Here is an 18,876-nt window from a genome sequence, read left to right on the forward strand (position 1 = left end):
TCACAGATCGCTGAGCAGGAAGTTTTCATTCAGTGCCCTCTGCATTTTAATTGGTATTTCTCAATCATATAGCTTTTTTTTTTTTTTTTTTTTTTTAAAAAAAACTTATGAGATTATCTTATGTACTGGAGTAAGACTGTGATTGAGCCTCTATTACTTACACAGGATAATTTTGTCCCGTTGACTTTCTGACAAATGAAGGGTGCCTTCTATAAAACTTAAAAGCAGAATGGGGCTGAACTGTTACTGCCCTGTACTTGACCTATTCAGCTTCATCTCCTCCTGACAGACCTTTCAACAGCGAGCTCACAAAACTCCCTTTTTGCTTTACTCCTGGCTAAAGCCATTAGTCAGGGTATTTTTTTTTCTTTGCTGTTTTAGTTTCACCGAGTTGTGTGTATCATCATTTTTGCTCACTCTTTACTACCCAGGCTTGACTTGTCCTAAGAAAAGCGCGGAGAACATTTTATTCACGGCCAGTAGCAGAATGCATTTCAAAACGATGTCCAGGGCTTTCTGCCCGTGGAAGAAGAGGACAATGTAGAAAAAGCCTCCAGTCATTGCATACAAACATATATTATAGCAGACCTTTAGCACAGAAATCTGCATATGGTGAGTTTAAAGTGCTCTCTGGAGTTCTCAGTGATGTGCTAGAAGTGGTAAAACTGAGAAAGAAAAGAACCCCAATTTCGTCTCTAATGCTTTTCTCTTTATATCTTCTGAAACAAAGTTTTGCACAGTCAATATAATTTCATTTTAAGCAGTTCCATTTTTAATATTTTGAGTCTATTTTTCTGACGTATTAACTACATCCTGTGAAGGGCTGAATATGTACTGAAACCAGTAGAATTCAAACACAGCATTTCCTGGAAAGCTTTCCAGTGACTGGCGAAGTATAGGGAAGGCTAAAACTGTTTTTCCCTACTGTGCTAGTCTCCAGAAAAGAGCTACATTGAGACACTTAAGCTACTTTGGTTTACTCTCCATTGAGTTTTTGAGTTGGTGTGAATAATAATTTCTCTTTATCAATAAAAGTCGTCTTTTCAGTAGAAAAATATGAATGGCAATTTATCTGTTTCCTGCTTTATACAGGTAATTAGAAATTATACTGAGTAGATTATATGCAGTCACTGAAGGAAATCCTGTACACTTCAGAACACTTTCCTTTTCACAATAAGGTAGTAGCAAAAATTGTGCTGCCGTACCAGACCACTGTAACAACCACTTTCACTGATTAAAGACAAAAATTTGCTATACTGAAATCAACATGGTTTGTCCCTTTTAGGGTGAGCTCATTAGAAAAGCCAGAATAGAAACATATGGATTACATTCAGGCTAACAGATTATGGACTAAATTAACCTTGTAGATCTACGTTGCCTTGTTCTGTAYTCACGAACTTTAGTGTTTGACTGTGATACACAAAGAAATCAAGAAGTCTCTGCATCCACTGCCTCGAGGAGTTTCACCTATTCTGATGAAGTCCACTGCCCTGCACTTCCTGCTTGTGCTTTTCRTGCTTTTCCTACTCTTTGCGCAAGAGGTGCTCTCACCACAGGCACTGAACTTACATCAAAGTAATGTTTTTAAAGGGTTTCATACAAAGGAGGGAGGAAAAAAGAAGGCTCCTACCTGCCTTACTATTATTTTCAGCTGCCTGAGACAATAAAGCATGCACTATTATGTCTTGAAGTCTCAACAGAGAAAGACTGAATTCATTCTAGGCACAGAGACAAAATTTCTTTCCTAGGATAAATAGCAAATTTGATTTGAAATGGTAAATTTCTAACTCTATCTTCAGCAGTTTTACTGGGGATACAAATCTTCCCTTACACAGTGATTTTAAAATCACCGGTGCAACAAATACTACCCTGAAACATGGTATAAGCACAGCCATCATTCCTGATTATGTTATCAAGCAGGACTCAGTAAGCACAGTGTGGGGTTTTCAGTTGTATGTGGAAACAAAAGATAGCACAGCTATGTCCTATTTACCACCTAAAGTTTTCCATTTTTTTTGCCTGTGCTCTATAGAGATTGTTGGCAGACAAGGAAGGGGTACAGGGAGACCTGGATTTCTGGATTCCAAGATGACAACTGAATTAGATTTGTAAATAGCAAACAGATGATGATGAAGAAATTTTTGTTGACTGATAATGAAAGCCAACTGAAAWGTGCAAAGATTAAATAATAATGTGTCTGGAAATCATATGTTGTAATTAATCTTCTTGTCCTGTTCATTCAGGCTCCTTCTACTGAAGGGCCAGAATGCAGTAATCAAGACAGGGACATGGCTAATTCTCTGTATCCCTACAGATTGATTTGCTGATTAAAAGTTTACATTTTCAGGCTGACCTCTTCTTGGGCCAGGTCATTAAGGATGCTTTATAGCACTCATTAACTCTATTTTACAATGGTCTACATTTTATAATGTCATTGGTTCAACTGTCAAAAAAAGCAATTGTGTTATACCCGTACCAGTTATGTGATTAGTATCACAACAGTATTCAGATCTTTTTTGATTTTTAACTTTTCTGTGAGATACTATCCTTGATTTTGTCTTTCTATGAAAATATTCAGACCTCAACTCACACATTTAGTGCACGTCTCCCACTTAGCTGCTTGTTGCCGACTTCATTTTCCTGTCCTAACACTATGCGATGAGGTTATTCTCCTTTCAACCCTCATCAGCTTGTATTTATCTTCCTCCACTTTCCTTCAAGTCCTTCCTTGCTATTATCCCAGTCTCCTTCTCCCACCTGATTTCTATTTGACCCAGCCACCACATTTCCTTTCACAGCCTCCTAGTCTCTCTCACTCTCCTTCGCCTTTTTGGTGTGCACCTGGTCCCTCTACCAATAATTTCCCATTACTGTATTCTTATATCCCCTTCAGCAATTTCCTCCCTCTCAATAGTTTTATATCTCATATGAATATTTTTTTACAATAACARGTTTGTCTCCATACTTTCAAAGTATTTTTTCAATGAAAAAATAACCTTTCCTGTTACTGTAAATATAAGGTCATAGTTCTATATGTGATTTTTAATGATTTTTCACCTTCTCTCATGAGACTCTTAGTAGCTCAAACATAAAAATAATGTGGATGATGCATCACTTCTTTATGAATGACATTCATACCTTCTTCCTCATTTCTTTCAGATGAATCGTCATATGAGAAACAATTTATATATCAGGAAAAATCCAAGGATCAGAATTTTATTTCTATCCATATAAATACCATGGAAAAGGTTCCTTGATTTGGAAGTCTGCATTCCATTTCATATGTGCAGTTCRCTAAAGGAAGTAGATTCCCAACATCCCATATATCTTGCAGGAAAAAAGGTAAATGCTTACTTAAATTTGGTTTATTATCTTGGGGCATAGGTAGCACAAAGAAGAAACAAGCATGCCACWTTTTTTTGGAGGTGCTTCCTTTTCCTTATCCTAATGTATCCTGGAGGTTGAGCTCCCTTTAGCTTATAATATATATTGGAGAATATATAGCTTTTCTGATAAGGTAGGTGGCAGGTTTAATGCTGATGTGAATGGAGGACSTCTGGACAAGCTATGCATTCTGATGTACAGTAAAATCCTCCTGAAAATGTTTGATTTGAGAGGGCTAAATGCAAAAGGAATAAGTAATCTGAAAGATATTTCTTATATACGGTTCCCCATAATCTAGGTACTGTCATACAATTCCTTTAAGACTACCTATTTCCTCAGAATTCTTACATAAGGCAGAGGGAGAGGATGGGTAAGGTTAAGTGCTAGGATATTTCAAGAGGTGTGATTGTAGTTTTGGATGCTGGTCAGGTGTGCCTAAGGTTTTCCTTAATAGTTTTCACAAGCTTTGAATAAATCACTCTAAAATAAAACATAARCTGGATATGGGGAACTGAACTGCAGAAGCTAGCTACAGCTGAGTATATATGCAATTATAAGAGAAGTTTTGCACAAAAAGTATGACTGCAGCCAGGAAAGTAAAAGAATATTTTACATCTCTGAGCAAGTTTGTCTTCTRTAACTAGAGGGCTTCAAAAAACCTGTTATAGCTAGAATATGGAATTGAACAATGCCGGTATAACGACAGTTATAAACTTTGGTGTAAAAAACATAATTTTCTTCTGTGTCRTGAAAAGCATACTTGTTTGAAGCATCAGCAAGTATTACCGTCATATATTGGACTGCCTTTAACATAATTTACTGAAGTAACATAAATTATAGAACTGGTCTCTGGTTTTGCATRTCATTGCTAAGTTCAGCCAGAAAGTTTTCACTGAAGTAAATGGATGCTTTATTCAGGACTTTCTGGAGAATTATGAATCCATYAAGCTTAACCTTCAGGCCCCAGAAAGATGCAGAAAAAYTCTCTTAYGCACACACACACACAAAAAGAAACATTAATAATAAAATAATGGTAAACAATAAAATGATGAAAAGCAGTCCGAATAGACTGCCAAAAGCAGATTGTGCCAAAGCTAGTTCCAAATATAATTTTCTTCCTTGCTGAATAAGTATTGTAATGGAGAGATGGGAAACAATAGTAGTGACATATTTTGCCTTTAGGAAAGTTTTAGAAAATACTCTGCGTGCTGTATCCAGGAAAAATGGCAAAATATTATTTTGATGATAAGAGATCAAGATCAGCAGATGCAGAATTGCCTGAATGTACCCAAACAGTAGTTATTTCTGATTTTCTATAATGAGAATAGTATATAAGTTGCATCTGCAATGCCATGTCTTGAGCCAGTATCAATCAGCACTTTCAGTACAGACTTCACTGGTGGAATAGAGAACGTATTTACAAAATATGCAAGAAACAAAAATGTGTGAAGGGTTACTAGCAKATGAGAATAAAGGATCAGCATTTCAAATGGCATTGAATGGCTCAGAAATGGACAGAAATCAGATTTAGCTGATTCAGAATTAGCTGAGTTGCATAGAGAAAAATGCAAAAGAAGGAAAACATAACACAACTACATGGTGCAGAATAACTGGTTGAGGTATTAGCAGCAAACAAAATATGAGTCAAAGGGAAATGTAATTCTGGTTTCTAGCATCAAAAACATTCCAACTGCAACACATGAAGAAATTATTCTATTTGGCTTTGATTAGGCTTTATCTGGACTGATGTTTTCATATTGGYGTACCTCCTTTCAAAAAAAGTGCCTTATCATTTAGGGACAGTTCTATTTAAAGCAGCGTTTGTTATGTTTTATTTCTTCATACTTTCTGAGCTGGTGATTCAGGGAGCTGGGGACAGGTCCAGGCATGCATTAGGATTAATGGATATTTACACAAGAAACAGTGTCTTTGCACTTGAGGAATTCAAAAACAGATGAAATCGGAAAAGGGGCCTCAGTGGTGCTAAGAGAATCTGGATGAATGCCTATGTTCTGTAAAAGCAGCCAGATCTTCCCTAGCCATACAGAACCACGAGCTAGGGTATTATTTAGCCACATACCCATCTGTTATATATTGAAGGTGTTAGTTTGCTCGCTTTCCTGCAAGTTTTGGCACACTTTCAGGACATAAGAACATCATTATTGGTAAGCAATTGAGGTGTAGAGATTCTAGCAATAGGTCAGCTTGCTGCAAGGCTTATCTTTGCTGCTGTGGAGTTACAGAAGACAGACGGAGATGTCCGTGTTTACAGTTTATGAACATCTCAAACAGGGCTGATGTTTAGATGTGTGGACAATGCCATGCAGAGTATCGGACAAGTGGCCAAGTCAGGAGTGAGTCAAAGCTGAGTGGAGGGAGGTGTGGAAGCGTGCGAATCACAGTATTTCCAGCATGATGCTGGGTTTCTGTAGCTCTGTAATTATGCATATGGACTTTCAGTACAATGAGTGACTTTTTTCAAGAATGAAGGAAGGCATTTGTTGGATACTTGGACTGATGTTTGGCTYGGAGTCAAATTGTAACGGCAATCTTGGGAGGCTCTTTTCTGAATTATGGATTATGTGATGGAGACCTCATTTATGGGGATAAAGAACATAGGGTAAGCAACACAAAACACAAAAAGCAGCAGAACTGTGACATAATTCTTAAATTGATCTCTATGTCTGTTGTCACTGCACATCTTGATGGATCGACAAAAGCAGCCTTATCCAATTTTGTCCTGATAAAGGAAATGCACAATATAGTATTTATATGCCTGCAGGAAAACTAGGCTTTTATTTCTAATTTTAGTTGGTTAGATACTTTTTATTTTAGAAAAACCAAAAAATAAGCAAGTGCTTATTTTTTTTTCATTTTGTTTTAATGGTGATAGCTGCTTCTCTCAAGCTGCTTCTCTCATGATGGAAGTATTCGCCATTATTCRTTAGATCAGTATTCAGCTCAAAGTGTTTGTTGGATAATCCACCATCAAACAAGATACATTAATTTGCAAGAAAAACATTATGCCTCTCCTTTAACTCATTCAGAGTATAAAGCAATAAAATATAAGGACAAAAAGTTTGATTGTGATAGTGTTCATCTCTCAATTAATTTTGATTAAAYACTGGAACCTGAAATGTTACTTCGGGTCAGATAGTAATACTGTTTATTAATTTACATCTTATGCTGGGGTAACCTAATGCCAGCTACCTATATGATCTTACTGTACTGGCATATCAATGAAGAGTGCAAGTAGGACAGACCAGGTCTGTATGCAATATCTTAAAGGGTTTCAACACAATTCCTTTCTTTTCTGCTGCTCAAGTCCAGATATCCAGGAATACCTGGCTTGCACTCACCCCACTGTCTACACTTCTCTGCCACGACTCTCTTATCCTCCCACACACAGTTCCTTGACACTCTACAGCAAATGCAAATCCCCTGGTAAAAAAGTGCTGATGCTTTAAAAATTGCAGTGCACCACAGGAACAGATCGCTAAGAGTATTGTCAACGTACCAGGCTACTCTTACTGGAAAGGGATTTTTTAGATGAAGTTATCTGTGAAGATAATTTCCTAGGATAATTCCTCGGAACCACCCTCATTCCTAAAGAAATTCAAACTCCCTTTCCCCWGCAAAATCCTCAGCAGTCTCTGCCAATCTTACCTGGGCAAAAAGTCTTTAAAATTTCRTCACAGGGCCTAATTCAGTCATTTTCCCATAAATTTTGTGTTCAGGTACTAAGAACTGCCTCCAGTATTAGTGATTACTATTATCAACATCGTACTAGCACAGTTGTATCTTGAAGTCTCTTTTTCACTCAACATACAGGAATAAGCATATAACTTTATACAGTATTTGCTTATATTAATGTACAYGAGGCAGAATCTTTAAATAAAGAGTTGAATAGATTCCTGTGGCACACTGCAGCTCAACTCTGACAAAAATGATAAAGTAATAAGAATTTGTGAACAGAAGGATGAGTAATTTTGGGGACACAGAAGATAAGAGGTTATAGTTTTCATAGGCCTGATTTAAAAATCATCTTTATATATCTTAAACTAATCCTGGCTTTTGGTGTCTTTCAAGATATCACCCTCTACTTACAATTTCCAAATGGATTCTTACAGTCACTGTAAGTCTCTAAAATCCTGCTTCTTATGTCCACAGCATCCAACCCCTTCAAATGGTAAGCATGTTTTTGCATAAAACAGATGCTTCCCTTTAAAAAAAGTTTGTTACAGCAGAAGAATAGATTTCAGAATCAAGGGAATTAGGTAAGTTGTGCAATTACCGGAAAATACATGCTCCAGTGCAAAGCACCATCTGGGAAGTTTCAGACTGTAACAGTTCTGCAGAAATCTTGTTGTTGAAAGAAACAGACACTGCAAGGGCATTTAATCATCTTACTTTCTTATATAAAAGGAAATCCCTGAACTCCTTTAGAATATCAACTTTGGGCATAATTATCCTGGTGATGATAACGTGCTTCACAAAACAGTGGCTTTTTGAAAGATTTCAAGTATCTGAGAAATACTTTTATCAGCTGATGTTATCTCTTGCCACCATCACTCACCAATTTCAGCAAAATGGAATTAAAGTGACAAAAGTTTTTCACCTTAGCTGCCTTGAAAGTTATCAAAAGCAAACCTCAAAACTGATTAGGTTGTGTTTAACATGCATCTTCAAAAGCTTGGTTTGAGCCACATTTCTGATTTTGGAATATATTAACTGCTTCATGATCACCTAACATAATTTCAGTCTACATGACGCTCTACTCCGACACATGGAAAAACTTTAGCAGGAAGATATATCAGCAACGAACCAATACAGCTACATGTATACTGTTATCTTCAGAATGAAAACATATCTCAAGACACATTGATCAGATGTCAGACCAGTGCCCAGATTCACTGTGTTTTGAAGGAAAAGTCATTATCTTATCAGTATTTTTTTGAAATATACTTGAAAAACCRGTCAATCAGTCTGTACCACAAGCTACTGATATTGGGCTTTACTCAATCATCTGTTGCTATGTCCAGCTGGTCTTTTCGGTTGAAATACACAGAGATTGGAATCCACTTCAATAGACCTCGACAGAGTTAAGCCATTGGAGCTACCCTCAGCTTTTCCCTGTTTAATTTTTTCTTTTAAATTTGGCACTGGAAAAGTTTCTCCTTGACTTTGACTGATCAGGGACTGACTGCATATAATTTAGCCTTAGCTTTTCTTTCTCATTTGGATAGAAAACATTGAAATTCCTGTTTACCAATGAGGCATGCTTCTCCACACTGCAACTAGAAGAAACTCTCTTTCGTCGGCTGCTTCCTTCATCTAAGATTAGGAGCTCCACACAGAGTGCTAAGTGCTGAGATGGTGCTGTTTACTTTAATTGATATGCAGTATCCTCAAAATATTGAAGCTGATATAGAATATGTCCTTACAATATACTGGAGGTAGACATGACTTATTGCTGATTCAGAAGTTATGTGGCCGTGAGAGGCACAGTTACGTGCCTCCTAATGCTTCCCACRTCTTCATACAGCTTATTAGGCCGAGCGTGGTGCTGTGCTAACATGGCGCTCTGGGTTCAGTCATGGACACAAGTTTGTTTTTGCCCACTATATCCATTTATACAGCTACACTGGTAAAACTTCTGAGGGCAGAGGCACTAGCCAGCCTAATTTTTATTCACAGATTATTAGCATCCTTTCAGAATAAGTTAAAGTTTCCTCAGATGTCAGGAATGCTTCAAGGAATAAGTGTGGTCTTTTCTTTCATGTATCATGCTTTTGGACACCTAAATGCTGTATAGGTACAACAGTTGGTCTTGTTTTGAAATTCCATTTGCCTTTGAAACCTGGACTGYGATGAGACAACTGTTTTGTTCCTCAAAACCCATTTCTAGACCAGTCCGCGTCAGGACCTATTTGAAATGTATGGAGAACTATCTAGAGACCTGCCTGAGCTTCTGGTATCTCTTCTCTAACACCTCCTTTAAATCAAAATTTGCTCTGATATGACTGCAGTGGTTTGTGAAATAGGGTTATTAGTACAACTGCATCTGCTTTAGTAGTTTGTTTAGCTGTTTGCATATCATCAGTAAGGAAATTGCCTAAATCTCACTCAGTACAACCTAAAGTCCAAAATCACTATTGCATTATTTTATAGTAAGGACAGTAGCTGGTGTACTTACTAATATATTTTATTGGATGAACATAAAAGGGAATTTACACAACCAGTTCAGGCAGCCYAAGTTCCCCTTTTCAGGTGTGAAGTGTGAATCTAAAGCATATGAGCAACTACAGCAATGGCAGCTTGTTACACAATGTCTGTCTCTGTTACAAGTGTAAGCCAGTCTTGCTGGAACCTGAAATTTTGCCATCTATATGAGTTTAATCAAACCAACAGATGTTAATCAGCTGGCATTGCTTTGTTCACRTGGAGTGTTATATGCTGCTTCTGTGGAAAAGGACTTAAAAGAGAAAGCAAAGCACAGATGTCCTGAGCTCCAAACCTTGGAACCAGATGATGAACTAAACCGGAGCTGCTTGTATGTCCCTTTACAAATTGTTCAGAAATGAATGTTTTCCTTCTGCTTATCATATGTGCCATGCTGTTGTGTGGTTACTCTCACAGCACCATCCCAGCTAAAGTCAAGTCCTAGTCCAAAATGTATTCTTTTGTCTCTAAGCAAAGCTTATTTTACCAGTGCACAGAAATCTGCACACTTCCTTGGAAGCCAATAAACATTGCACATTTTAAGCCAAAGGAGTAATGCTGCCAGCCTCTGGTATTCATTAGGACTCCCCTATTACAGTAGGGCTTTTAAAAATGAACTAATACATCTATCTACCTAACATCCCTGAAACAAAAGGGAATTTTGGTTAATATTTTTGGCTTTTTTTGGAAAATGGTATCTATGTAGCATTACAGGAGTGTCCTTCGTTCTGGCAATAATGATAATTTGCTTTGGCAGAATGATGTTGTCTTTTCCTGTTACTTCTTCATTTCTGTTTTTGAATTTTGTATAACGTTATTGTTATATAAGAAAGGAAAGAAGACTTAAGTTTGACACGATCAAAGAGTCCTGACTCAGCACAGGTATGCAAGCCATTTCAATTCAAGTGTTCAGTCATTAATTATCTTTGGACTAGACTAGTTTCAGTTAAGGTATGATTTCCTTGGCTTTTCCTTTATTCCACTATAGTGATGATATCTGACAGGCTTCAGCATTAGAAGTGCTCTTGACCCAACATCCAGCTTTAAAACTGCTCCTTCTTTCTGAGATCTGTCAAGGAAACATTGCATGGTCTCCAGAAAAACAGATTTTGTCCTGGGTCATTCTAGGCTCCTTTGCACAAGGAGAGTAGATAGCAAACTGCCGGAAAACAGACCAAAAAACAGTTTAGTGCTAATGATGCCTAATGAGACCTCATGTTTCCAGTTTAACATAAGAGCTGATGAGTATGCAGGAATTCAGTTTAACCTGTGGCAGAAGATTTCTTGCCAAGAGGACAAGTCCCAGATAGAAATGCCACTGAGGTGACCAGCAGAGACTCCTGAGATGCTCCTCTAAGTCAGTGCTGATTATCACATCATCCCATGTGCTTCAGCACATTGTAATCAGACTGGTTTGGTGAATTTGGGTATACTATTTCTTGAAGCTTCCTGATCAATAATCAATGTATCTGGTGAAATTTATTGGCAAACCTTGTACATCGTCTTTATTTAGGAACACTGAACCAGAGCAGATCAATACCCTGTAGCTGCTGTCATCCATGTTATTAAAGAAGATTTCACAAGAAATTCAATTTCTAATATTCTCAGGCCATAAATACAGAAAGCATCAACCCTGAATGCCATTTAACCATAACATCTTTACAATTCTAACTGGCTTGTGATATGTCATGAGATAACATGTTACACACTGATAGAAAGGCCCAACACCAAAAAAGCGAGATCACAAGTATTCTATGTGGACAGAATTGCAATCCTTATTTACATATCTGGGGGAATTTTATGGCTGTCTAAATTTAACTACTTAACTGATAGATCTAAGTTAGGATCCTATTTGCCCCATTCCTGCTACATAGCCAGTGGGAAAGATTTCCAGYGTCTATCCCTCCATTCACTCTGTGGACAACCTTGGATGCCTACTGTTAGGTAGCTTAAACCTCCTAATTCATATCCCAGTAATACCTGGTATCTCTTTAGTTGCTTTTCTTAGGAACAGAGAAATCAGAAGTTTGGGCAAATGTTTTTCTCAGACTTGGAACACAATGACTTGAATATCATGAATGGTGACTCTGGAACAGCGCCTATGTAGCAAAAAGGAGTCTTATGTAACCAAAGTGGGACTTTTAARCTTTGCGTCAGTTTTTGCTGGATGTTTAGAAAGGAAAAATTTAGCTCACCTGTCATGTTGAATTTACTATCCTGGGTGGAATATACTGTCCTGAGTTTYGAAGCACCACTGATTAACAAATATATTCAGCATTACTACGATGTCTAACTCTAATGGTCCATGACTTGATTAGTAATTACACCAGCAGAACTATTGCCAAGGGGCATTCCTTTGATCCAGATTCTAGAGAAAAAATATCTAGTTTGTGGCTACACAGGCACAGTTATTTTTAGAGGTTGCCATTCCTACTAAATTATCTGACGACCACAAGAGCACATGAATCAAGTTCTTTTGTTTGCATACTTACTGTTTAATGTCATTTATGGTATCAAAGTATTTGACTTGTCTAACTAACTTAATGGAAAATTAACAGGAGTTCCAGCTCTTGCTGTGGTTCTGCCTGTATAGTATGAACAACTCAGTGCAAACCACTGCAAACAACCACTAGTCATTTCTCATTATAGAGAGCAGAGATTTAAGAAGAAAAATCCTACATACTGTGGTGCTCTCTGGAAAGCGGAGACCACAATTTGTGGGACAATCCTGAGGTAAACAAGATTGTGGGATCTACCACTGTGTATATTACTTAASAATTAGTTCAGGAGAAGAACGAAAGATTAAAAAGATTACTGCCTTCCATCCCCTAAATCTGACTCCTTCTCTCCTGCACATGTCATAGAAGAAAAATTCAAGAGGAGAGAGAATATCAAGAAACAGCTTGGTTGGCACTGCTGTCTTGGCTTCTACCATATTCTATTTTGGACTTCACATTGGGTTATATATTAGGAGACTTTACATTTTACCTGTATTTTAACATCTTCAGCATAYGTTTTAATTAAAACATCCTCATTTTCTTCCTATTTTTATGGGAATATTATGAATTTATAAATTTATAAAATTTATAAAATGAATTTATTTTCATTTTATTAGGTTTAAAAGAAATCAAATATTTAAAATATAATAGACTCTATGGACCTTCTGAAAAGAGATATGACCTGTAGATGGATAAACAGTCTGATTTCTGTTTGACTTCTTTGTGACATGCAAAGTATGTCTAAAGATTTTTTTGTAAATTCTTTTTCCTCCATCATTTTTTACATCTGAACTTTARATTTTATGCTCACTATTTCCCCTGAAAATTGACAAGAAACGTAACAGTCATTTTGGGATCTTAGAACAGATCTGGGTAATAAAATTTTTTGAAAGTCTTTTTGGTTTTTTTGTTGTTGTTCATTATGTTGGCTGATAGGTAGAGACTCAAMATGAAAGCTCCTGCAGGGATCTGACCCTGCTTTCCCCAAAGACCGTGAACATTCATACTGGAATATACAGTATACACCACACACACTGCAATAACCAATTCTCTTTCACAGTGAACTCTGCTGAAGGACAAATAAAAAAAAAGAAAAAGAAAAACAATATCCCATATAATAATCATGAAAATGAATCACCAAGGKAATTAGATGCAGACATATTTAGTARAATAAACCTAGATACTGGAAATTTAAAAAGACAAAGAAAATATTCATATGCAAGGTAGAAAAGGTGATCTCCATTGCGGCCAATCTTTAAGAGCTGGAATGACACTGAATGATCTAATCCAGAGCTGTTCCTATGGCAATCCTGAATATGTAACAAGTCTTTATAGTCAGCTGCACTATGAATCAACAGCTGGTGATGGATTAACAAATGAGATATTTGCTCAACAGTTATTTCAAGCCATTTCTCTCCTTTCTATACAGACTGAAAATAAGACATTCAGATAACCCTTCACACACAGATACCTTACCTCTTCACCCTACAGTGAAAAAGCATCCTATATCTATGTATAAAGCAAAACTGTAGGCAAAAAAATAGCCTATATTATACTTAAGACAATTATGCTGGTGGTTTCATAACCTCCTTCATAACAGTAACGTGAGTGCACATAGGAAGAAATTTCACCTACTTTTGAAGGGAATAAAGTTCCTCAATAATTTCCTCACTCACATACCATTCAACTTATTATTTTGAATCTTGATACATCACCGATCTAGAAGTGTAGCTTTATTCCTCTATATCAAGACCCCAGCTGAGAGCTGTTTTGGTAGCAGCCTGCTCCACACTGGATTGGCTTCCTTAACCAATATTAAGAACTGTTTTGGTTTCCCACCATTACAGTGGAAAATCTCAGCCCTGAGATGTTTCATTATCTYCTTTTTCAGATAAGTGGGACTTTAGAGACAAGACGAGCTGCTGCATAGCCTCCAGAACACAAGGGTCAGTTCTAGGTTTATGGTTGTAGGTATTTGGACAAGGAAAGATGATGAGGAGAAGGGTTTTTGCCTAACCACATCTAAGCCAGCTATGCCAAAATTAAATTGATAAGGAAAAAATCATCTGGAAAATTGCAGCAATTTAAAACACAGTATTTTAGTGCAAGTCCAGAGGGATAGCAGAAGTGTGGTGACATTTATCAATAGCTAAAACGTATAGTTCCAACAAAAAGAAAAGGAAAAATCTGCTCTCTGCCCTTGGCATGATAATTTGCCTTTTACCTTCCACATTTTCATATTTTAGTTTGAAAAGCAGAGGACCAAAACAATCAGCAACAGATGTTCCATACAATCAGTGTGGTACATGAATGCAGTTAGCATGCAAATTGTCTTCCCTGGGCTATTCATGTGGACTGCTGAGAAAACATGCAGCCTGCTTTGCAAAAATAGATAGAAGGAGTATGATTAAAATGTCTGGATTCAATCACATGTTTAATCACCATCCCATTTTTTATCTCAGCTACAATGACTGGTAGTCATTATGACAAAAATTTGAAAATGTGCATGACACACAGTGGCACTCAGGAGCCGGATAGGTGGTCTGTGCTTGATCAAAGTGATCAAAGCTTTATCCTATATTTCCCTCTTTTCCACCTCACCATGACAACTTTAAATTCACAGAGTATGATTTATGGGAGAGTGTTCTTTATTTTTCTTCTTAGTCTAGAATGATGTAAAATGCATCTGAATTTTGCAATGAAATCAGTAAATTACTGATTTACATCTCCCTAAAACAGCAACAGATGATTGTGCTATATACTCAGAAATGGGTTCTCAGGGTTAATACAGGGGAACAGAGATCTATAGATACTATGTCACAACTCCCACTCGCTTCAAACCTGTCTACAGACAGATGGTGGGTGAATCCTAAAAAAAGCATTCTGCACTCATCCTTGCATTATTTTGGCACTTTCCTTCTAGCTGTGGATATGAGCCAGGAGGTCAGGGAAATGTACTAGGAAAAAATATAATCCGATTTTTTTTTTAATCTAAAAAGTCATTTAGTCAGAACTTTTGGCAAGGACATATCTTGTTTATTCAATGAATGAYATGGCAAAAAAGAGCAGTGTCTGGGACACAGAATGTGGAAATTTCACTCACTTTGATAAGTGCTTGCCTCCAACATGAGGAGCTCTGTTGTTTTCAAAGGGACTATTTTTCTGAGTTGCATAATCCAGCAATCCAAATTGGCTTGAAAAGGAAATTGTCAAAGGACTGAAAACTGTCTACAGGATCCTATAAATGAAGGATCACCCTAAATAGCAAGATACCAAGTAATGAGAAATTCTCTAACGGTATATTCTGAGGATCAGAAAAAAATGAAAGCAAGAAACACTTTAAAGAAAATTCCCAGGCAATACTAAACTGAAGAAAGATTTACAAATATRGACAAGATAAGCAGAATAATTCAAGGGTACCTAGAGAACCTAGGTTTGGCAACCTGGCCAAAAAAGATAAAATAGGATCTGACTTGGGAAGATACATGCTATCAAAGCAGAGGAGAAAGTAATCTGGAACACACAATTAACAGCAGAAACCTGGAAAGCAGAGAGAAAGCCAAAAAAAGGAAATGAAAGGAGAGGAGATGGCTCTACCTCTGCCGAAGTCTGCAGAAGTGAATATGAGACCAAGACGGTGGTTATGCTCAGTCCATGTTTAGAAATTTGAACAAACAGGATGATCAATGAAGGCTCATATCTTTGAGAAGCAAACGGAATCTGAGATTATCATCTCTTMTTGGGGTTGTGCAGTGGCCTTTGCTGAAACTTCCTTTCATAGGTCCAGAAGCAGGAGAGGTATCATGAATTTAACTTTTAGGGGAAGATGGTGGCTATGTAGTTTTGGAGAAGGAAGTCTTTCAGCTTGAGACAAATAAATCATCTAAGGATTCCTCTGTCCTTTTGATGTACCTCAAGCTACTACAACCTAGATTCTCCRTGGAATACCTAAATAACAGTCATGCATCCTCCATTACAGAACATAAATAACAGAAAATTTCAAATACAGGGAAAAGAAGAGAGATGTCAAGCTAAACATATTGTCTGCTTTTACAGCTGATGTATTATAAAAAGATAGCATTCACTCTGGTTTCATAATAGCTCTGTTGGCAATGGGAAGCTCATGTTACTTAGAATGGCAGAGCCATTTAGACTAGGAAGGAAGACTGAGTACCATAACAGGAAAGGTAGCATATGCCAGTGGATAGGATGCAATTTGTATATTTCAACATTGAAACATTCTGTCCTGATTAAAGCTTAATTGACCAAAACACTAACTTTGTAGACTTCTTGGCTGCAATGAACACAAATATTTAAAATGTGCAGTTCTTGATTAAAACAGTGACTGTGCACCACAACTAATAGCTTTAATATTTAAACAGAAAGGAAAGCAATGAAAATATAAAATGTTTCCAGGWAATACAGATAGAACTGCAACTATTGTGATTCTGAAGTTTGTCCCTTGAAGTTATGAAAATCAATTTTTTTGTTTGTCTTCTGAGACAAATTAAGCATTCATATATTTTTRTTTTAAATTGTATTTGGTTGGCCAACGGGCCTTGTTGCTTTTGAAAACCACCTCTAAACTTATTTTCATTCCTTTTGCCTGTCAAGTTCCCTATCAAGACTACTTGGAGGACACAGAACAGGAGAATGAAACTGAAGAAGAAAATTCCAATTAGCAAAATAGTCTGGAGAGAAATATTCACTTGAAAGGTCCATAGTATAGGCTCCAAGTATAACTTCTAAAAGCTTTATGTTGTTCAGTCACCCACATGAACAACTATTTACTAGTCCTATCTTTGATATAGGGCATTTTGAATGACACAGTGGAAGATGGGAGGCTAGTGAAGAAGTCAACAGCTGTTACTCACAATAGCCAATGAGTTTTACAAGTCTTTCCATCTGTTTCCAAAAATAAGCTGTTTTAGCAGCTTATTCCATCAAGTCTGATGGCAGGACTTAGGAACCCTTCCTGCAGGCCCAGAAATGATGCAACCTGCACCCCGTTCTAGGCTTATCCGTAAGAATGGCTTATGGTATTAATTTCATATGACACATGACATTTCCTGTCTTCCTTTTTCCAGAAGAATTGCTCAATTCACAGAATTAAGTCTTGTGTGTTCTGGCAATTCCCTGGAGTACAAAGCTACATGRCTGTTAAATCTGAAGGGTCAAAACTGCTGGACCAGGTTGGTTTGCACTAGAGTTATAAAGTGAGCCTGTCTTAGTCACATATTAAATATGTGAAAAGCAAAGTTGTTGCCTAGATATTTCATGAAAAAGACCTAGCACTAGAGGAGCATTGCAGCCTACTGAGTCAATGGCACTAGGTCTTTATTATAATTGTTAATCTTTTGATTTGGTTACATCTGAATTGCACGCAGAACCCAAGACACATACAATAGCAACCAAGCTATGGGAGTGGAAAATAATTCCTTTATGCTGGGTCAAGAAATCTTTCTGTTGATATTTTTASTAAGTACTTTGGCCTGCCACACAGTATTGTAAGAAGTGATTTCTAGTCTGGATAGAAGAATGAAAGAAGGAAGTAAATACTGACTTACGTATAGGAAGATTGGAAAGTAAGAAAAAAATCTGCACATCCAGGAAATTTCAAATATATTTTAAAATATATTAAAAAATTAAAAATAAAAATCTTCTTCCAAGCCTTCCAGAATTTAAATCTGTCATTCTCATTGTTTAGAAGAGCTTAAAAACTGTACTCTATTGTTACATTAACATAGCAACAACCCATTTTCAAAGCAGTCAGTTTTTGATGGGACTTTAATACTGCCCATGACTTGTAAAGCTCTTTGAGTAACTTTTTCATCGACAAATATGCAACCCCCAAAATCCAAACCTTTGAAGACAGGAATTTTCTGTAAAAGCCATATTTGACAACTACTGAACAAAAATGCTTTGCAATGACAGGCTACCATCTGTTTACTATATTAAATATACAGATCTGTGTTTTTATTAGAAGATTTTTTCCTTTAACAAGGCAGACAGAAGCCTTACATATACAGCAAACCCCTTTACTGGAAAAATGTGTATAACATACAGTGTTGAAATAACATGGCATTTGGGAAAGATTAGAAATTCTTCTCCCTGGGTGCTACTCAGAGATGAGCAATAGAATTATATTTGATTCACTCTTGCAGCATTGGGTGTAAAACTCTCTTGTCAGAGAGGACAAGAGATTTTCACGTCACCTCTGATAGTTTTATTCTGCTAGAAGACCCTTCTCATTTAAGAAATCTAGAAGAAAGCCTGTAGCTAGAGAGTATTTCTAATATGTACATATATTGCTCTGTTTAATCTCCTACAGATGTTGATTTCTGTATAATGGAAAACCTTTCATTCACCTAATCAACTCTTGGACCACAGCTAGACTGGAAGCGAAGTTCTGGACTACCTTGCTTACTTGGTCATGCACTTCAGCTCTTCCCAAAAGAAATGRCATTTTAACATAAGTCTGATATCAGAGATTTGTAAACTGCAGCCAAATCCAGCTGCCATTAAACACATTGGTCTTCCTCTTTAACAATGTTCTTTGAAGGTATCTTATGTCAGTTGTTTTTTTCAATTGGTTACACTTCAAATTTTTAGTGATGATTGTTTCCATCAGCAACAATACATATCGTAGTTATATAAACAGGTTTTCCAAAGACATTGTTTTGGAAAATGCACTGTGTTGTCTAAAATGCAGGGGTTTTTTATGGTATTTCTCAATAGATTTCCTGTGGATTTTTGATTTCTATGGTACATC

This window comes from Rhea americana, unplaced genomic scaffold, assembly GCF_003343005.1.
Source record: "Rhea americana isolate MKP2758 unplaced genomic scaffold, rheAme1 scaffold_121, whole genome shotgun sequence".
NCBI lineage: Eukaryota > Metazoa > Chordata > Aves > Rheiformes > Rheidae > Rhea > Rhea americana.